Source organism: Mytilus galloprovincialis, chromosome 12, assembly GCF_965363235.1.
Source record: "Mytilus galloprovincialis chromosome 12, xbMytGall1.hap1.1, whole genome shotgun sequence".
Classification (NCBI taxonomy): Eukaryota; Metazoa; Mollusca; class Bivalvia; order Mytilida; family Mytilidae; genus Mytilus; species Mytilus galloprovincialis.
In genome coordinates, this window is record NC_134849.1 from 26,131,021 (window position 1) to 26,154,079 (window position 23,059).

General features: G+C 32.2%; 3 long non-coding RNA genes across 3 annotated transcripts; all 3 read left to right on the plus strand.

The window, feature by feature from the left end:
- Positions 1–934: 934 nt before the first annotated feature.
- Positions 935–3,466, plus strand: LOC143053501 (uncharacterized). The gene is made up of 3 exons (XR_012971379.1): positions 935–996; positions 1,768–1,875; positions 3,289–3,466. It is a non-coding gene; the product is annotated as an uncharacterized LOC143053501 (long non-coding RNA).
- An 8,737-nt stretch (positions 3,467–12,203) lies between these two features.
- On the plus strand, positions 12,204–15,511 carry LOC143055080 (uncharacterized). The gene is made up of 4 exons (XR_012971938.1): positions 12,204–12,377; positions 12,745–12,944; positions 14,189–14,755; positions 15,364–15,511. It is a non-coding gene; the product is annotated as an uncharacterized LOC143055080 (long non-coding RNA).
- A 662-nt stretch (positions 15,512–16,173) lies between these two features.
- Positions 16,174–18,336, plus strand: LOC143053544 (uncharacterized). Its single transcript, XR_012971398.1, has 3 exons — positions 16,174–16,240; positions 16,966–17,110; positions 18,182–18,336. It is a non-coding gene; the product is annotated as an uncharacterized LOC143053544 (long non-coding RNA).
- Positions 18,337–23,059: the final 4,723 nt, after the last annotated feature.

The following is a 23,059-nucleotide window of genomic DNA, read 5'->3' on the forward strand; positions in this document are numbered from 1 at the left end:
TGTGTGCACTCTTGTTTTGTAAAAAAAGGGGGGTTCCACATGTCGCGTCATATCACATAAACGATTTATGATCACTGCTTAAAACTTTACACACTTCTTAGTTATATAAAGCTAAAGATCTGTATACTTTTTGGTGATGATTCAAAATTTTATTTTGGAGTAATTGAGTTTTTTGTAAAAAAGTGTTTTTTCACATGTTGCATCATATCTTGAAAACCATTATTAAATGACTATTGCTTAAAACTTTACACACTTCTTAGTTATATTAATCTAAATATCTGTATGTTTTTTGGTGATTATTTTAGAGTATTTTTTCACATGTTGTGCCGTATTTCAGAAACTATTTATGATTATAGCATAAAACTTCTCACACAAGACAAAGGGTGTATCATGCGCTCATGGCGCAGCTGTTTATTAACATATAAGCACCCCACCACACTGTAAATATCTGTGATAATATTTGATTCAGCATGAAACATTTATCCCAAGTTTGAGTGCTCCGATATAAATATAAAATTGAGGAAAATAGCTGTACAGAACAAAACATTGGTTTCCTTTCCCCTTACATTCATTCCTAATAAAAAAATGCACTTTGTTAGAATAAAGTACAAAAAAAACTTCCAAGTTGCCTTCAACTGCAATTATATTGTATGCTTGCGAAACAAAAATATCCATACCTGCTGCATGTGTATGCACTGTTCTGATTTATACGTGTTATAGCTTTATTGACAGTAAACTGAAAAGTGTTGAATATTTTTTTTTTCCAAACTGTTTTCAAACGATTACAAGGCTAACAAGACTAACTTCTTTATGACTGTACCTGTGGTCAATACTATTGCTAATGTTTAATCTTATTTATGTTGTTTATTTCAGAGTATTATATACAAGAATTTTCATTGAATTAACAACCGAGGTTGCTAGAAACATGGAGCTTGAGCTTGATTGTTGAAAAAGAGTGTATTATGAAAGTTTGCTTCATGTACTTGAACACCCTTGGTAAGGTTTAAAACATATTTAAGATCAAATTGAGAATGGAAATAGGGAATGTGTCAAAGAGACAACAACCCAACCAAAGAGCAGAACGCAGCACAAGGCTACCAATTGGTCTTCAACACGGAGAACATCATACACCCAGAGTCGTACTTGAGCTGGCACCTTAACAAAAAGGTGTACTAGTTCAGATAAAATTGACGCCATAATAAACTCCAAAACATATAAATGTTTAAAATTTTAAAAAAACCTTAGAAGACTTACAAAGGACAGAGGCTCCTGAATTGGGACTGTCTCAAAAATGTGACATTAATTACATACAGTAACTCTAAATGACTTGTTTTTATTTTATACTGCAACTACATGTACCTGTGTTTATTTCCAAAAAAATAGTAACATAGCTATATTTTGTATAATGTCAATTTAAAAAAAAAAAGTATTTTCCTGACATTGACCATATATTGTATATTTATTAGACAGTTATATATGTATATGATTAAGATTAAAGAAAATATTTCCTAAAAATATGTTTACATGTTTAATTATAAACGACTTTTTCCATATTTTTTTATGTAATCTTTTGTATTTAAAGTTATTTGTTATCTGTAGGACCCAGTACTTTGTATGCATAATACAAGAAGTACATAAGATATATTAATCATTTAATGTGAGTTTTTTTTTACAAATCATAGATGTATAATATTTTGTTTGCCTAGCGACACAGTGGTGTTGTGGGATATGTGAGTGAACTTACTAAGGTTCTTTCATCTTTATTAGTTTCAGAATTATACCTAGATGTTTTTGCATTTCCATGGGTAAAAGCAAGAAAAATAAAGCTGCTGTAAAGGCCAGAAGTAAACAACGACGCATATACAAGAAACAGAGGTAAGGGAGATCTAACGTAAAGACGATTCACTGCATGGATTATATAATGATATCATGTTTACTATTGAGTTTGAAATTACATTGCTAAAAAGACTTATTATACCCCACAGACAAAGTTTTGGGGGGTAAAAACGATTCACCCTGTCTCTCTGTCTGTCCATATGTCTTGTAAGAGCAACTAATCCTGGTCCCAAATATTTTAAGGGAGACAATTGAACTAGTTTATCCTGTAGGGAGTTGATTCACAGCTCTGTGCAACACTCTCAGAATGCTTAAAACTATCCACACTGGTCTGTGTTTATTCTTGTTGATCTTTCTTTTAGCTTGGTGTCGATCAGGTTGTCTTACCTTTGCCAAAACAAAATATATGTCTGTTTACGGATACCATACTGACCCTAAGATTAGGGCTGATCAACAGCATTTAATTTCCATTGTCAAAAAGAAAGAAATTAATTGACCAAGTCTCAAAGGTGTAGTTAGATATCCCAATGTTCATAGTTTTTTGGTTGATGATAGATGAAGAAACAAATCACTCTGAAACCATTTTTTTCCAACATAAACCATGTGGAATAATATAAATCCAACCATTAAAGACATGGTTCAAGTTGCCCGATAGACAACTTGACCATAAAAAACAGACCACATAATTTAATATCATTGTGCAAAAATTAAAATTAAAAAATAAAGTAAAATGGAAAAATTGACCTCCCTGCCCAATTTTTAGCTCACCTGAATTGACATGTCAAGTAAGCTTTTCTCATAACATGACCAAAATTGTCAGTCAACCCCTTAAGGAGTTATTGCCCTTTATAGTCAATTTTTAACAGTTATCATAAATTTTGTAATCTTTTACAAAAATCTTCTGAAACTTTTAAACCAAATTAAACCATACTTGGCCACCATCATTGCTAGGGTATGAAGTTTAATACATGTGTCCGATGACCCCTGCCTGTCAACCAACATGGCGGACATGGTTAAAATTGGACATAGGGGTAAAATGCAGTTTTTGGTTTATATCTCTGACACTAAATCATTTAGAGCAAATTTGATGGGTGGCAAAAATGTTTATCACATTAAGATTTGTCTGCCCTGAAGTTTTCAGACAAAATCAACAACTTGTTGTTGGGTTGCTGCCTTGAGTAAGTAGTTTTACAGAAATTTTTCAGTTTTTTGTTATTATCTTTGATATCAACATGATCAATATAGTATCTAATAATATTTAATATTTAATACTATCAATTATGTTTTAACCTTATTTTACATGATTTTCAAAGTATTAGCAAATACAGGTGAGCGACAGAGCCTCTAGCTTTTTATGATGTAACCTTAAACAGATATTTTTGTTTGGCCTAAGATGAAACTACTGTTGGATAAAATAAACTTGTATATTTATTGTATTTTATTATTGTTCAGATATCTGAATAAAAAAAGAGAAAATGAAGAGCAAGTGTGTGAAATAAATAATGTTGAAACAATTGAGAGCCCACAAGAAAGAAAAAACACGCCAAAGAAACATCAGGCAATAACAGATACAGATGAATTTTACAAAGAAATGAACGATGACCCACTCTTCTCCAGAATGGTTCAATACCAAAAATGTAAACGTTTTTCTGCTTTCTTGCACAACAGGGTGCAACAAAAGAATGTTTAATTATAATTGATAAGAAAATTTTCATGTTTATTCCCCTCTTTTGTAAACTTTGTTATTTTCAGTTTACTTTGTTATTTTCATACATTAAGATATTTTAATATACTTTGTTATTTTTAATCTACTTTGTAATATCAATAGCAATATAAACATTGTAACACAATGATTTTGTAACTTTTATATTTCATTTGACAATTGAATCTATAGCAAGTAAGAGTATTTGAATAGAATTCATTTTGGTTGTTCAGTTTTGAAAGGCAAAATGGAATTTTAGGATCTTATAAAACCAATAAAAAAATGTCGAAGTGCAGATAATGAAGAGATTTCTTGCTGAATCCAGAGCAAGAGATAAAGACGAGGTCATAAGTCCAAATTTTGCACAGCTGTTTGAAGAACTATCTGGCACAGTTAGGGAAAGAGGAACCTTAGCTGAAATAAATTGCTTGCAGTAAGCTAGTCTAATAGAAAGGTCATCACTTAATTGTAATATAGCAGATGTTCCTTGGAATTTATCTGAAGGTATTTTTGTACAAAAACCTAAATCTGAGTCATTGTGTGACGAGGATGCAAGAATTTTATCTGGTTTTTATAGTACTTTGTATACTTCTGAATTTGAAATTTGTAGATCATACCAAAAGGCTAAAGAAGCCTATTTACATGGTTCTATTTTAGGATCACAATATAGTAGAAGTGTGAGGTCTTCGTATGTAATGGGATTTTGGTGTGGTGATAATGGTAGCATTGAACTTGAGAATAATGATTTCAATCCTTCTCCGGGACAAATTGAAAAGTTTCTTATACACTCTATTATTCTAAATGGTACAATAAAAACTCATTACGTGGCAAAAGTACGTTGGTTTCAGAAGTTGGAAGATCGAATTAGACATTTTTATGGGAAGCCAGTAGAAGTTTGGTCTTCGAATTTGTACAGACAAAATGGTTTTGCCTCATTTATTCCTGTTCATAGAATTAAATGCAGATTTGTGTTTGCTAAGACAAAATTGTTTAACAAAGATGTTTTGGTTATTTCACCTAGAGAGCGTTATATTTTATAACATGATATTACATTTATTTACTTATTTAGAAAATTTATATGACTATTCTTTATTGTATGAGGGGTCAAACAAGATGATAATGAGACAATATTAGGCTTGGTAAAGATAGTGTTTTCAATAAATGTTATTTGCATTAATATTAATCCTATCTGTAAACATTAAAACAGATTCCTAAAAATTTGTAAAATTTTTTTGTTTGGTTTAATGGAAAAAAAGAAGTAATAGATTTTTAGCAGTGTTAAATTTTACTAACTTAATGCTAAAATAGTTTTAAGGTAGATCATCTCAAAATAAATGTTTATATCACAATCTATGATTTTAATATACATGTAGTAGTACACAATTTATATGCAAGACTTGTTCTTAATTAAAAAAAATGTTATCCATTGTATCATTTAGAAAATTTTGATTATGACTGAATATTTGTTTTTGTAAATTAATATTTTTCAACTGAACCATAAAAAAAAGATAACTCATATATCTATTTTTTATTTTTTGAATGATTATGAAATTTTTATTTTTTACTTTGCCTTTAGTAGAATGAAATTAACAAGAAAGGTTGCACCACTGTTTTATCATTTTAAACTTCATCTGGTAGACTTTTTTGCATTTACAAATTGTGTTCTCCTGTCAAGGAAACAATCTTCTGTAAAAAATCTATACAATATTGGTCAACTTTGCACACACCAAAGCTTGAAAAATAACAAGGAAACCAATTTGTTAATTATATGAAATATACATTTTGACAAAGTATTTTAAATTATCTGAGGACAGAATAAGTGATGATCCATCTTAAAATAATATGAAACGTTTGTGCAAAACTATTGACCATCAAAAGTTTGTGCAATAATATTGGTCGGTGCATGTCAACTTAAGTGAGGAATGTAAATAGGCATTTTTTGTCAAAAAATTTATTTTATATTAGTGTTTAAAGCAATTTTAAGCCTTAAGTTAATAATTTTATTTATATGTATATAGAAAAAAGGGTGGATAATTTTACCTTTGTATGTTCATTGACAGAAACATTTGACATTAAAGTTTTTGATAAACATGTTGTAATCAAATATGACAAGTACACCTTATCGAAATAATTGTAAATGAAATTAAATGAATACTCAGTGTAACTCTAATTGTTCTTATTTTTAACACATTCATCTTCTATGTGTTATTGTAATCTTCTTATGAATTTGGAAAATGTGGTATGAATGCCAATGAGACCTCTTTTCAATAAGGAAGAAATGACAAAGAATTCACAAATAAAAATCATGTAAGGACTTCAACAATGAGCAAAACCCAAAACCAAGTATTTCTAGAAATCGAAGGCCCTGCACTTACAGATCAAAATAATAATTCAACAGAGAAACCAATTTAATGATTTAATCAAAAGAACTGTATGAACAATAAATTTGACTGGGTCCTTGTTTTTAGTTTATTTTAGTTTATATGAAGACCAATTCAATTATGAATAGTGACACTAAATTCAAAAATCAACAATAGTTTTATCCGGAGATCAATGAACAAGGTATTGGATTTTAAACAACTTACAATAAATCAACCATTCAATGAAGAAGGATATAAACATATGGAGATGTGCTATGTTTGCTTCTGAGACAACTATATATCAAATAAAGTTCAAATGAAGTGGATCGATTTAAGCAATTAACAGGAAGTTTTAAAGGTACAGCCTCCAATTAGAAAACCCATACCAGATAATCAGTTTTAAAAGGCTCTAATATTGTAAACGTGAATCAATTCAATTGAGAAAACTTTAAAGTCCAATATATAACAAAACAAATACGAAAAACAGGCGCCTGACTTGGGGCAAGCCACAGACAGGAATATATACATGTGGCGGGTTAAACATATTTGTGAGCAATCAACCCTCTCCCTAACTCGGAACAGTGGTGTTACAGCTAAACATAATCAATGAAGGGCAATGGAATGTTGCAGGAATTAAATTGTCTGCTGCTACAACAGAATTTTTAAAAAATCTCTAAAAATCCAGTTAAACATATTTAAATAAAGATATGGAAAGGTGTAAACGGTGAAGGGTAACATAAACAACTTTTCAAAATGTGTGAAAAGATGAAAGACAACCTTTTGCATATTTTCAAAAGTTAGAAAAAGGTGGAAGGTGATATTAATAAATCTTTTTTCAACAACAAAAGGTGAAAGGCGACATTTGTTTACCTTTTGTAGCATCAAAAGTAGCAAGATGACATTTTTAGACATTTTTACAATGACGAAAGATGAAAGACCACCTTTTGTTCTACGAAAGGTAACAAAATGTAAACTTCCAAAATGGATCACCTTTTGAGCACATTTTGGCTTCTGAAAAATATGAACAAAAGGTTCGTTTTCATGCAGTGGTAAGATCTACAAACACATCACCATCACCAAAACACAAGTTTGTCATGAATCCATCTGTGTCCATTGTTTAATATTCACATAGACCAAGGTGAGCGACACAGGCTCTTTAGAGCCTCTAGTTTAACGCGAGTCAGGCATTTATCGTCCTCTCCCGACGGACAATCATCGCTTCATCAAGACCATAATTGCAAATGGTGTCAAGGGAGAGCCGAAATTCAGTCCCTGAAATTGTGATGTATCTCTATGCTCGTATGCAACATTGTTTTTATACTTGGATAAACTCGGGACGTTTTGTGCCATGAAACCTATCGTAAAAGTACCAGGATTATAATTTTATACGCCAGACGCGAGTTTCGTCTACATAAGACTCATCAGTGGCGCTCATATCAAAATAGTTAAAAAGCCAAACAATTACAGAGTTGAAGAGCATTGAGGACCCAAAATTCCAAAAAGTTGTGCCAAATACGGCTAAGGTAATCTACTCCTGGGGTAAGAAAATCCTTAGTTTTTCGAAAAATTCAAAGTTTTGTAAACAGAAAATTTATAAAAATTACCATATAATTGATATTCATGTCAACACCGAAGTGCTGACTACTGGGCTGGTGATACCCTCGGGGACGAAACGTCCACCAGCAGTGGCAAAGTAAAGGTCATTTATATGAGTTTGGTTTATCATATAGTTTTGTTAACCGTTAATCCTCTTTCAAATGAAACATGACAAGTAATTACATCTTGCTGCCTGGACAGTGCAGTAACGATTTCATTTATCTTGCTAAATTATACGACGCATTTATTTTTTAAGTTCACAAACATTCTTTTGATAAGTAGGTGATGAAAATATACTTACACATGGCTGAAATAACTTATTCTTTGCATAAGGTTTCTGAATGTCAAAGATCTCTAAGATTGTATTGGTTGTTGATTCCCAACTGTTATAATGCGGGTTCCATTTGTGATTGTTGTTGAGAAAACAATACGTGGTTTTATTACCAAAAAAAGTAAAATCACAAAAATACTGAACTCAGAGGAAAATCAATTCGGAAAGTCCATAATCACATGGAAAAATCACATAACAAAACGCATCAAAAACGAATGGACAAGAACTCTCATATTCCTGACTTGGTACAGGCATTGTACATCAAATGTAGAAAATGGTGGCTTGAACCTGGTTTTATAGCTAGCTAAACCTCTCACTTGTATGGCAGTCCTATACCAAAGTATGTCTTGCATTTCTGATGAGTTTTTAACTTCAGACTAGTAAAAGAATAGTACTAGTATTCATTTGTGTCAGTATCACCTGTGTAACATATTTCTAAATATATTTCATTTTATAGATCAACAGAATCCTGATGTTAAAGTTTATAATAAAAATGACTAAAACATTTTTACTTTCTATTTTCAAATAATTTGAGTTTTTTTTTTGGTTTTTTTTTTTGGTTTCTTTTTTTTTTATATTCCTTCAATACTCACAATTTATCTTAAATTGCTAAGTAGAATGACTTGATGATTGGTCAGCAGCTCAATGGTGATGAGTTGTAATGTGTCTACATTATGCATATATGTTAGACACATTCTCTTTGATTTCTTATACTTTGAAATACGATTTGGGTATGCTGACTAAAAGAGTGCGTGCATTCGGTTATGGTTTATGTTGAGTAAAGCATTCGAGATATGTCGAATTAGCAATTCACAATTGAGATCATTGTTCAATTTTTATACGCCCGTCAAAATTTTTACAGGACGTATTATGGTATACAAATGTCCAGTGTCCGTCCGTCTGTCCGTCTGTCCGGCGTAAACATGTCGCACCATAACTTGAGAACGACTTATCCAAATTTCATGAAACTTAATATAGTTGTTTTTTATGGTGGTCAAATGATCTGTATACTTTTTGGTAAAAATAAGATTTAAACTTTTTGAGTTATGGCACTTTGTAACTTAAACAGGGGTGTGCTTTTTTTCACATGTCGCACCGTATCTCAAAAACGTTTCTTGATTATTGCTTAAAACTTTACACACTTCTTATGAATCTTAATATCTGTATACTTTTTGGTGATGATTCAAAATTTCATTTTTGAGTTTTTGAGTATTTTGTAAAAATGGGGGAGGTTTTTTTTACATGTCGCGCCGTATCTCAAAAATGATTTATGATTATTGCTTAAAACTTTACACACTTCTTTGTTATATTAATCTAAAGATCTGTATACTTTTTGGTGATGACTCAAAATTTTATTTTTGAGTTATTGAGTATTTTGTAAAAAAGGGGAGGTTTTTTTTTACATGTCGCGCCGTATCTCAAAAACAATTTATGATTGCTTGAAACGGTACAGACTTCTTTGTTGTACTAATTTAAAGATCTGTATACTTTTTGGTTTGATTCACAATTTTATTTATGTGATATTTGTATAAAAAAAAACAGGGTCGGGGAGGGGTAACATGTCCCGCCGTGTCTTAAAAACAATAAATGATTATTGCTTAAAACTTCCTCAGAAACTATTGATGGTTATTGCATAAAACTTCCACACAAGACGTCGGGCGTATCATGCGCTCATGGCGCAGCTGTTTATTATTTCTTCTGAGTATGGTCTTTGATTTCTGTTGTCTTTTATTTGATAAGGATGTGTACTCCCGTCGAAATTTTGACGAAATGTATTGTGAAATACAAATGTCGTCCGTATGTTCGTCTGTCTGTCTGTCCTGCGTAAGCATGTCGCACCGTAACTTGAGAACCACTCATTTAAATTTCACGAAACTTAACATAGTTGTTTCTTATGATGATCAAATGATCTGTATACTTTTTGGTGAAAAAAACCTTCAACTTTTTCAGATACGGCACTTTATAACTAAAACAGGGGTGTTTTATGATTAATGACTATTGCTTAAAACTTTACACACTTCTTAGTTATATCATGGAAGTATTATATTGACAGGAACTACTACGACCCGACTTCAAACGGTTCATCCGCGATGCCGCGTACCATTTAATGACATGTTAATTAACTTGAAACATGGCACTATATTAATACACCAGCGTGTGGCACATTGCGATAAAGTCATGTGTCGGTTGTTTCCTGGGTACGGCAATACACGAAGAAAGCGGATGTTGTCATAAATCCTAAGGAAACAGTTTATACACACGTGTATAGATGAATGTGAACGAGACATACAATCATTAATTACAAAGAAACACTTTGACAATGGATGAATTTGAGACAAATAATATACCCGATGATTTTTTTTCCTCACATTTTGAAAGTGAGATATATTGTTCGTGTAAAACGGATGATTCGTCACATCTTATCGAATGTAAAAGCAAAGAGTGCAAAATAAAATGTTTTATCACATACAATGTGTTGGATTGCAAATTGGCAGCGATAGACCCTTGGATTGGATATGATGTGAATAGTTTTATAAAGTGACCATAATTTGTTTAGTGAGAGTTTTATGTCTCTAGCATATTTTGATTGTTCGTATGGTAGGTGGTGAGCAGTTCTCTTTTCTGTAGTTCCACATAAACGACAGTTATAGTCTGGGTTCATTATTTACCATATCTGTTGACAAAAAAGACTATATTGGATTTGTTTTAAAGGGTTGAAGGGTAGAAAAAGCACATCATAAGTTGTGATTGAAAGTTATTTGTCTTACGTCCAGTGGCATGTATTTCATTCATATTCGGGACTGTACATATTGAAAATTGAGCCGATTTATTCAAGATTTAAAAAAAGACAATTTGATTATAGAGCAATTATAAGAATTACTCCAAATCCAGGGTTGGTATAACACCATGTTAAATAAGGCTTTACGTATATAATTATATATGAAATATCCTGACTGCCAAATATACATCCCTGAATTCTGATTTCATGGACATGTATATGTTAAGTGCACTGTAAAACAGTTTCAATTTACGTGTTTGATATAGACATTAAACCTTGTTTTTTAAGTGAATATATAAAGTATAAGATTTACAGTAGAAGTTGATAACTTTAAGATTTGTCCTTGTGAGAAAACAATACTCGGGTCATGAGACTTTTTTTAAATCTTGACTAGTATTGGCATAGTCATACATGTTCAAATGATAAAATACTGACCATTGCTTTATATGATCGGAGAGGTCTTTCCATTGCGGGTAGACATGAAGATTTTATATTCACAATTAAAAAGATATTAACCAACATTATATAAATAGCTACATAACGAAGTGAGATCTCTGTTTTCTTCTGCTGTATTTTGTTGATGTTGGTACTTGTTCGATTAATTTTCGTATTTTAAACTGGAAATTTCTACTTTCCAGGATTATCCAGTACATGTTACCTTAACTATATAGATTACTCAAAACTTCACAGTATTTATTTTTATCAAATATATTTATTTTTAACCGGCGGTAACCGGAACACACCTTAATTACGATTTAAACTTTCCCCACAAACTAATGAAATATTGTCACTCACCATTTCAAAACGTTGTAGTATTCAAAGTTCTCGTCCGATTTTTTTGTTTTGTACATCAGTCGATTTGTTTTGAAAAATTGAATAATTCTGAAAGACCACAGACGAGATTGAAATAAACAAAGGGGTTTTCCGACAGGTATTAGAGATAACCTTTCGCAATAAAAACCACGTGATGATAAGAAGTATGTCTGGTCAGTTTAGGATGGCGGCATCGCACATGGTCGCAAAGGGCTATTACGATAACATACTAATTAGTCAGTTTCCATATCTTTTCTACAGAGCTCCCCGGGTTATAAATAAGTGCTAATAAATCGTTGTAGATTCTGTCAATATAATACTTCCATGGTTATATTAATCTGAAGATCTGTATACTTTTTGGTGATGATTCCAAATTTAATTTTAGAGTAATGGAGGTTTTTTATAAAAGGGGGAGGGGGTTCACACCGTATATTAAAAACCATCAATGATTATTGCTTTAAAATTTACACACTTCTTACAGTTATATTAATAATAAGATCTGTATACTTTTTTGTGATGATTCAAAATTTTAATTTTACAGTTATTGAGTATTTTGTTAAAAAAGGGGGATTTCATGTGTTGCGCCGTATCTCAGAAACTATTTATGATTATTGAATAAAACTTCACACACAAGACGACGGGCGTATCATGCGCTCATGGCGCAGCTGTTTATTTTATTTCTAATTAAGTGTTAACCTCAGTGTCTTTTCTCCAATTTGTCCTTAAACAGAGATGACAATTTTATTTTTTTGTTAGATCACAAGTTTTTCTTTCTTTCAGACATTAATGATATTCCGGTTTTCGCAAATGCTGAATCTGACCTAAAAATCGGGGTAGAAGAAAATACCGCTGTAGGTACACTTTTATATACATATTTTACAACAGATCTTGATTCGGTAGACGTCGTTACATATTCATGGACACCGACTACAAACAGTTACTTTGATATAGATTCAGCGAGTAAGTATTTCATTTAGTTAATATTATTATTACAATTGTAGTGAACATCAATTCATCAATAAAAATCCCCAATTTTAAATCATCTGCACGCGTTTGGCTTACATCTTTTGATACACTGATATTGAAAATTGTATTTATGACCTTATATATATTCATAAAAAAACATTGACCTCATGAATGAAAAGTGACTCATTTATTACTCATTCTGAAAATGATTTATAGCATGGAATGACTCGTTTGTACTTGACCACAACACCATATTAGGGGAAATTCACTAAGTAAGAACAAAAACTAGGTAATTTCTCACCGTCTCACTGTTTCATTGGTAACTAAATTAACCTTTTGTCGTAACACTACTTTTTTTCAGGTGGACAGATTTCAACTACTGCAGAATTTGACTACGACAATCTGTTCTATGTTGGGTTTGCTACCAGCTTCCGGTTCGTTGTGAGAGCCACTGATACGAAAGACACTGCAACAACAACTGTCACAATCTCTGTTGTAAATGTGAACGATGTTCCAACACTCAGTAATACCCATTACGTTTTAAATGACACAGAGAACGTGGTACGTACGATAAAGTTAAATTCATGTCAATACCTTTTTACCATTTAATGCAGTTAAAGTTCTAACCAACATATATGTAGAAGGTTTTATGTATCTGTTTATACTTTCCAATAATATATATGGTCTTAAACGCTTAATGTTTTGGTTTACAATCACTAACAATGATTTAACACATACGCATTTCCTTTATGCATTTCAAAAACATTGTTTTCATACAGTTATGAGGGTTTGGATGGTGTACTTCATATAAGTTTCTTTTCTTTTATTGTGTAGACCTTTTTTCTTTACTCTTAATGTTTTTGTCAACTTTTCTCTATTCTTGATTCTTTTTGTTCATTTATCTCTATTCTTATTTTTTTAAATTTATCTTTCTCTATTGATGCCGTCGGAGCTTAAAAAACAGTACAGTTATCTCCTAATTGCATTTTTATAGCCCGAAAACTAGTAAACTAGTTATTGCGTTTGAGTCTGATTAGTAAATACAGACAATTAGTATTTATGAGTGCACAATACAATATATATAATAAGTACACCTACAAGTAACGGTTATCGAAGAAATAATCCATGTACAAAATACATGTAGCCTTAAATTGTAAAAACGTGTCAAAATATCCTTACGCCACTAGGTCGATAATTTTGCTATTAAGGTAAGGTAAGGTTTCAAACATATCACCAGCCAGTAGCCAGACCTCTGGTACTGGCAACACCTTACGGATAGTGTGTAATTGAATTTTTCGTATACACAATTTTTGGAAATTCTTTTAAATTCATGGACGTAGTCCCTTGCCCGGATATGGCTATACATATTTTGTGTTGGTTAAATAAGCCCTATACATTTTGCATTTTCAAATATTGTGGCCCCAGATATCACTGCAAAGAGATACCAATTGTCGAAATGCAGTACCATTTGTACCTTTAAGATGTGTCATTGTATTTCGGACACGACAGATCTACATATTTGTAATCCTTTCCTTATGCAATGTTATGTTATTACAAATCTAATACACAGAGAACACGTTCCTTATAGGTTGACACACACACACACACACATGACATAAGACATTGTTATGTGTACCATGATGAATTTCTACATTATTAGTAGTAATATTTGTGTAAATCAAATCCGATCTGTATTACTATAAAAGTCAAATAACGTAGCAGTATGTATCAAAAATAATATACGTTACATTGACTGTTAGATTATTATGTTGGTACAATGTATGTTAAAGAAATTTCAATTTCAGGGAGAAACACTTCTGTCATCACCTAATATTGATGCATCAGATCCAGAAAATGAAACTTTAAGATACACATTGGACTGTAATGGATATAATACAACATATTTTGAAATGGACAAAAGTACCGGCGATGTTTATTTTGGCGGCTATTTTGATTCTGATATTGGTCATCCACCGGTCACTGAATGCAATGTCACCGTAACAGATCCAGGAGGTTTGACAGATACAGCATTTTTAACTATAAACATAGCAGACACTAATGACTTTACACCGATATTTGAGCGAGATTACTACAATGTATTCTTATTTCCAACGGAAGATATTGGAACGATACTAATCAATGTATCGGCATCGGATGGAGACATTACAGAAACTTGGAATACAATAACCTACGGCTTGGATCAATCAGGTTTAGGGAATAGCTATTTCAATATCGATGAAAATGGGACAATAACTGTGGCCATGGATATTTCTGCATCCTTTAATTACGGCCAGACAGTGATCTTGACCTTAAGTGCAACTGATGGTGGAGGACTTGTGGGATATTCTACCTTGTCACTGATTTTCCCAGAGGTAGGGAAAAGGGAAACGTATTGGTCTAAACATAAAAACTATCTATACAAGAGGCATAATAAACTAAAAATAAATTGACAACACCATGGCTAAACAGAAAAAAGACCACCACACAAACAATAGCACACAACACACAAAATAGAAAACAAAAGACTGAACCATTAAAACAAGTTGGAATTATCTAAGGTGCTCCGAAGGGTAAGCCTATCCTGACTCACAGGTGGCAACCGCCATGTTGCTCATGTTAGTACAAACGCGGTTATAAATGTAATTGACAGTCAACCAACTCAACTTTCATTGAAACCGACATAAAATACGAATATTTAGTTGAAATAGATATTTTATGAAATATAACCAAAAATATAATAAAAAAATAACATATCACATCGAACCCCGACTTCTCCAAAAAAAAATACACTAGACATGCGCATGAGAAAAAAAAACATATTTGAAAGTTAAATGTGTTGATTTTCTGCCCATCCAATACCCGTCCACATTATTTCCCTTACACAAAAGAGAAACAAACAATTCAAATGGTCCCTTTTCACCGTTGTATATAGCTATTAATTTTTTGAAATTCTCTCACATTGATGTGATATATATTTTAGACAACTACAACGTCATCAACAACTACTGAACGTCCTTTCAAAACTGAAACGTACCCTGACAATGGGTACTGGTATCTATTAGCAGGGATAGTTCTGATGATGAATGCTGTCCTGATAACAAAGCTGTGCATAAGATATTGCAGGCCTTGTGCAGAGTAAGTAATAAGATCTCTTATGAGACTCTCAAATAACTTTCAAATGGTTGTTAATACTAGTATATATATAACAGACCTCCATTTTGACATACAGAGCACACCGTGATCAAATATATAGAAAATATATAGTATAAGACTAATATAAGTATATACATCTTTCAAAGTGTGATCAGGGTGGACTTTATGAAACCTTAGATGAGGTGTACTGTACATTTGGTTTTAAACATGAGTCTGATATTACAGTCGTATGTGTTTTTTTGTATTTTTGATGAAACACTGCTTCCAGTTTGCTAAAAGTTTTGTGTATATCAGATCATAGACATATTTAACCGTGACGTCATCAACGTTTTTTTTCATGATCAACTCTTTTGAAATGGAATTTATAATTGAATTATAAGAATTTACGTTACTGTTTTTTCTGTCCATATGAAATAACTTAAAAAATGTGATGAACACTTTTCAAAACGAGGTAAACGCGCTTTTTATTGTGCATCCCAAATTTTGAATTTATTTCTTCAAAAACAGAAAAAAAAACATACCACAGTAATTCATTAAATATCAGTTATTTTTGTCTGTTGTAGGATTGACAAAAAGACAGATGCCCAAAAGAGAGCTGATAGAATAAAGGCTGCACAGGAAAGAAAAGCTAAAGTCAATCTGATTTTTTTTCGACAGACGATCCTTGGAGTGTGAATAAGTATCAAAGTAAAAATGTGTCAGAGGTTAGTTAAATAATTTAGTGCTAAAGTATGAGTATTCCTGGAAAGAGTAATAAGGGTACCGTTCAATGAATATAGAAAGAAAGGATTGATTTAAAATGTATTACAAAGATGGAAAAATTAAAACTATTAGTTCAGGTGAAGTTTAAAATATTTAAATATGTCAACTCGGAAATAAGTCGAGTAACATTTTAATAAAGAAGTAGGTATTTCTTTGAATATTGAAATTAGTTATCAGATATCAAAATTTAGTAGACGCAATTGCATAGTAATTTCCGGATGTCCCATTCTGAAACGACATTCATTATTTGCAAGCACACATAGTTATCAAAGGTACAGGCTTATAATTTGATACGACAGATACGTCTATATAAGACCTATCAGTGACGCTCAGATCAATATAGTTATAAAGCCAAAGAAGTAAAAGGTGGACCATGTGGAAGAGCATTGAGGACACAAAGTTCCAAAAAAGTTAATTCAAATAAGACTAAGGAAATGCATACAAGAAAATACTGAAAAGAAAGTTGAAGACAAAACAACATTATACGTGTAAAAAAATCAAAATGTATAAGTAATTGAAAGATATTAAACATTTCTTTTGTTTTTAATTTTCCTGTAAATTGAAATCAGATTTATTTTTAAATTTAACATTTGACCAATAAATGAAGCTGTTTTGTAATAACAAGCTCAACTAGTATGGTTTTCGATGTTTTAAAACATTTTTGCAGAAGCAAGACCCTGCTCCTGCAATAAACAGAAAAAATAAACGTAGTGATGACAAATCAATCAATAGTTCAGACCAAGGAAGCCAAGGCACTACAAACGCTAACAGATCGTCAATGGACTCATTCGATAGTTTAAGTTCTTCAAAGAGTAAGTAATTAGCGACCTTTTTCTACCGCTACTAGACATGCATGCTAATGTTTTAGTATAAACGTATGTTCCCCAACATCAATATATCAAAGAGAAACAACCTTAAGCTTCATCAAACCTTATTAACTAAAAGATGTTAGCTTAGATCTACGCACAGTGGTCAACTCAATATACACAATACAAATGTTGAATTTGACGGCAGTGTTATTAAAAAAAATCTAATTTACTGTTACAAATAATGCCTATTGTTGAATTGATTTTACAGTTAACATATATTTAAATTCCAATAGTAGTATCAAGTGCTGGTATCATAATTTGTAAATGTTAAAGAATAGGATCAGCTACGTGCATGTAGTCAATGATTCGGTATTGATATGCTTTACAACAAAAAGTAAAATCACAAAAATACTGAACTCCGAGGAAAATGATAAACAGAAAGTCCCTAATCAAATGGCAAAATCATTTAATAAAACACATCAAACGCATTGCTAACAACTGTCATATTCCTAACTTGGTATGGACATTTTCTTATTTACAAATTAGTGGATTAAATCCTTAAATTATTCGTTGATAAATTAAACAAAAGAATAAAAAAAAAACTAGCTTTCCAACTACTTCAAGTAAAGTTGTCCTTATAGAAATTTGACTTATGCTTTAGGTCTATTTAGGTCACACAGCGCCGCTTGTGTTTAAGTTGTATTTGTTTCCAAATGTTAACGATTGAGAGATATAAGACGAAGTTACGAAGCGACAAGAGTGTCAATTAGACACCTTTCAATCCAAGTCAAAATTTGAAAAAAAGAAAAACCATTAAGGTCTTGAGTTTGTAATAAAAAAGGGATACAGCATGCGAAGAAGGAATTGCATATTGGTGTCTGAATTCGACCTTTAAATTGCTTCTTGACCTTGTAAATATTTTGTGATAACTATCTTGGCTACCGGATGAGTCTACCTTTAAGTTGACTTAAAATATTAGAAAACACATTCCTTTAGCATTTATATGTTTAACGATATACAGAATAACAGAAACACTTGTAATAAAATTCATTGATTTTGATTTCTTTCTTTTAGATCTTTTTCCGTACAATCAACAGTCACATCATATATTTAATCCTGAGACTGGTAGGAAAAATAAAAGGAATGTGGACCAAAAGTCTCTATGGTGAAAAATGATGCTACAAACAGTGACAAGCTACATATCATTTCAACGACTACGTAATCAATAAAACTGTTACAAAATATCTTAATTGTTGAAAAAAATGATAAAATATATGTTGTATGACATTCGTCAATTCAAAACAATAAAAGTGAACAAAACATGTCTAAAGGATAAATATACTTTCTTTATACATGTGTCTAGACAGTTTTTTGTCTTCAAAATCGTTATTATCCAGGTTGAAAAGTAGTTGTGAATGCAATCATTTGAACAAAACTGACGATAAGGTACAATTGCAATGCGACATCTCTCAATCAGAGACAAATAACGTTGGAAATTATAACTTTTAACGATGATGTTAGTTCGTTCTATTTCTTCAATGTACATATTATGGAAATGTGAACAACTGATTGATAAGTAACTTTCCGTCACTTGTGATGTAAAAATATTAGCCAATGGAAACTTGTCTCTGACTTTTTTCATTGTTTCGTTCCCAACTTCTTTAAATTGATGACAATTGAATTATGATCATCTGTTGCGGTTGTTAAAGGTTTCTTCATTAACGGAAAGGTGAGGTTTATTTCAAGGCAGAAGAGTTTAACAGATAAAATACATATTTATCGTGCAACTTTATGAGATGTTTTGGAATGGTGAAAGTTGTCAAGATATAAAAACCATGTGTTTACTGAATTGTTTGTCATTATACAGATAAGTCGATTGTAGGTTGTAATATTTATTTTTAATCATTATGAATATACAAATGATGATGTGGACGTCGTGTTGCTAATTCACAAGAGACCAAATGACACAGAAATTAACAACAGTTGGTCACCATACGGCCTTCAGGTGAACGCAGTAATGGTGGATAAGTTTTCTGTCAAATATGTTTCATGATTCTATTGGCTTTGTATTACATGTACATGCATCATGAATTATAACTCCTTTTTTGTTTGTCCTTTTTGTCGAGATCTTTTACAATTTGGGGTAATTGTGCAGGTTTTAAACAACAAAACGGGAATAACAATCCTTGTCAATATGTTTGTATACTAGTTTTATCATTTACAAGTACATGTATAATGCATAAGGTTTAGTCATGCAGATGTAGATTAAGCCCATGAATAGAACTACACACATGTAAAAGGACGAGGAGGGTAATTGAGATTGGCCATCAATATCGCACAGCTACTGCATTCAAAAGTGTGTTGCCTAGAAATGGTCATGATCATTATGATCATGATGATAGTAATTTTAAAACCAGTTTCAATGCACTTTTGAATTATTTATGTAATAAAGAAAAGCACATTATGTTCTAAATCATGAACGGTTAATAGCAAACACACAACACTCTCAAAGCAGGTAAAAGCTTTAGGCAGAGTGGTGTTTCGAACTTTCATCTAGAGTGATTTTGCAAGTAAAATGTAGATTGCATACATCTTATTGAACATTAATCAATGATTAAGCCTTTTGTAATGAGTTAATAAAATCGACAGATATTAAATGGATGTCACGGTAGATGACAATAAGCGATGACAAAGAAGTTTAGTACTTTGCTCTTTCAAACGTGGTTGGGAATGGAACAAAGACTAATCAAAGACTAAAAAGAAAGATGTTGAAAACTGCACTGGAAATGTTGCTGTTTAGATGATAAAAAAGATGGCGAAAGTGCTTTAGAGGTACTAACCAATCAAAAGTAAAACAACACTAACAGGAAAATTAACTAAAAAAAACGCATGATAACACTTACAGCAAATTTAATGTGCTCGAGAATTGGGACGCCTGCCTAGTCACTCTTGTTTAAGGAAATTGATGAGTCACCATCCATAAATTCTTCTTAGCTATACTTATCAGGGGCAGGTCCACGTAAGTGCGTTATGCGCGTACGCCACACTTTAAAAAAAAAATAGATAACAAAAATATCGTAGTCTACTATTGAATATGGCAATTTATCATGTTTATCATATTCATTAAATAAACATATAATCTAAATCCTTTTTATGTATAATCGGAATCACAGGGACATTTAATGTGGAGGGGAGGGGGGGCCATTAAACTCCATAATGGAATTAGTGTGAAATGCTTCTTATGATTCCACTCTACTCTAACCATTCATTGGACACGAGAGTCCGGCGGCCGTGTCTCGGAGTTTTGCGTTAATGTACATTAATAATAGTAAACAGTAATCAAATGTACCAAGATTATAATTTAGTACGTCAGACGCGCGTTTTGTCTACATAAGATTCATCAGTGACGCTCAGATCAAAATAGTGATAAAGCCAAACAAGTACAAGGTTGAAGAGCATTGAGGACCCAAAATTCAAAATAGTTGTGCTAAATACGGCTACGGTAATCTATTCCTGGAATACGGAAATCCTTAGTTTTTTCGAAAAAGTTTTGTAGCAGGAAATTTAGAAAATGACCATATAATTGATATTTATGTCAACAACGAAGTGCTGACTACTGGGCTGGTGATACCCTCGGATACAAAACGTCCACCAGCAAAGGGCATCAACCTAGTGGTTTAAAAAGTTATATTAATACTATCAGTTTAATTGGGGGTTGGACCGGGCAATTCAGTTAACTGCTAGTAGTCTGTTGTTATTTATGTATTATTGTCATTTTGTTTTTTTTTTTAATTTTGTTTCATCTTCTGAAATCGGACTCGGACTTCTCCTGAACTGAATTTTAATGTGCGTATTGTTATGCGTTTACTTTTCTACATTGGCTAGAGGTATTGGGATGGGGGGGGGGGTTGAGATCTCATAAACATGTTTAACCCCGCCGCAATTTTGCGCCTATCCCAAGTCAGGAGCCTCCGTCCTTTGTTAGTCTTGTATTATTTTTAATTTTAGTTTTTTGTGTATAATTCGGAGTTAAGTATGACGTCCATTATCACTGTACTAGTATACATATTTTTAAGGGGCAGCTGAAGGACGCCTACGGATGCGAAAGTTTCTCGCTACATTGAAGACCCATAGGTGGCCTTCGGCTGTTGTCTGCTCTATGATCGGGTTGTTGTCGCTTTGACACATTCCCCATTTCCTTTCTCAATTTTAGTAACATATACTGGTATATTTGGTATAGTATTTTTACTTCCCAATCTGGATAGCTTTTGGTAGTATCATATTGTTTCAATATGCATTAGTGAGTACCTTCGGGCTTACATTTTGCCATCAAGTCAAAGCACCATATGTATTCATGTACCATATACAATCTATCGGAACAAGACAGTGACATGATTGCTTTAATTTAGTACTGTTGTATAATAACGTCAATTTTCATATTCAAACATCTATTCCACATTAAAGCCTACAATATTAAGAACGAACGACCTTTATACTTCAGTGTTTGTTTGTCTTGCATTATATGTGTTCTCCAGTGAAACCAGAACCTAATATATAATAGAGAGATATTTATAAGTCTGGCCTCTTCATAATTGGATGCTTAAATGTTGAAACCCAGCTTCTGAGCTTCCCCGTGGACCCTCTACCAGGGCAAACGTAATTACGACTCCCGTTCATAAAATCATAAACTAGGACAATTGAAATGTTTAGTAACGCCTTATACCGTAGGATTTTGAATTTCTCGTAATTGGTCTTCAGCTACAAAAAATGAAGAGAATTCGGCATAAAAAAATTCAAACCCTGACACTTGTAACTGTAAAATAAACATTCTCTAAGTCAGGAACCGTTACAATAGTGCACTTCATAATGATTTAATGTTTTTTTGGCAAAGATTAGGTCCGAACTATTTCATTCCCCGCCTCGTGTTTCAAATATCGTGGAAAAAGCCCTGCTTATTATTAAAACAGTAAGATGGCAAAATTTGCAGAGACATTTTCCAACTTCATAAAACATCTGACATAAAAAAAAATCGTTGTGTTGATAGTAGTTTACTTACAACGCATTAAAAATAATTTCTTAAATCTTTAGAATTGAGTACATACCACAAAGATGTGTTTGTATCAAATATGATAAGAACAATTTTGGAAACATGCTTATTGCCATATGGATTTTTTTTGTATGACAGTTACCCTAGTTTTTATTACCAATGTCATTTCAACTGATCGGGAGGAGCTTACGTTTAAATTTGCATAAGGACAGTCTATTTGAAGATGTTTGTGATTAGGATGATTGCCGTTATAATTATTACTTATTTCTAATCACCTATCAGTGACATCAAAGGAATTAACAAAAGAATAACTGGACACTTCCTTGATGAGTTTATCCTAAAACACCTTTCTATGGATGGAATGGTTTATTATGAGCGAAACAGTTAAACTCTGCCCAGTCAAGTGAAATAAATTGAGTAATACCACCTTCGATATTAAGTGACTTTTAATCATTTTGTTTCAATAACAACAAAACGATAATTATCATTAAAAATACTTACACTCTTCTTTATCGTACCGAACATACATGAACTACCTGCCGCTATGAGACGGACTTTATACAGGAGCCTTTTTGTAAGACAGAAAAGAAGGAACCATTATCTTGTAATTTTCTTTTCGCTATATAATGTATTTACTCTCACTAAATATATAGATCAAAGCTTGTTGACTTTGTTGAACGTATTCATCCAATCTAACTTGCAGCTAAAGATTCTACAGATACAGTTAAGTGTGCCTCAAATCTAGAAATTGTGGGTCAGTTGAAAACAAAACAGTTCGACAACCAGGCTAATAAATATAGAATATATCTCCCAGTCGATACGGAATTCAAGGACTTGTACCATCTGTCATGATTACATTGACAGGGTTGCTGTTTACAAGGAAGCTGCTTAACCAGGAGTTCCAA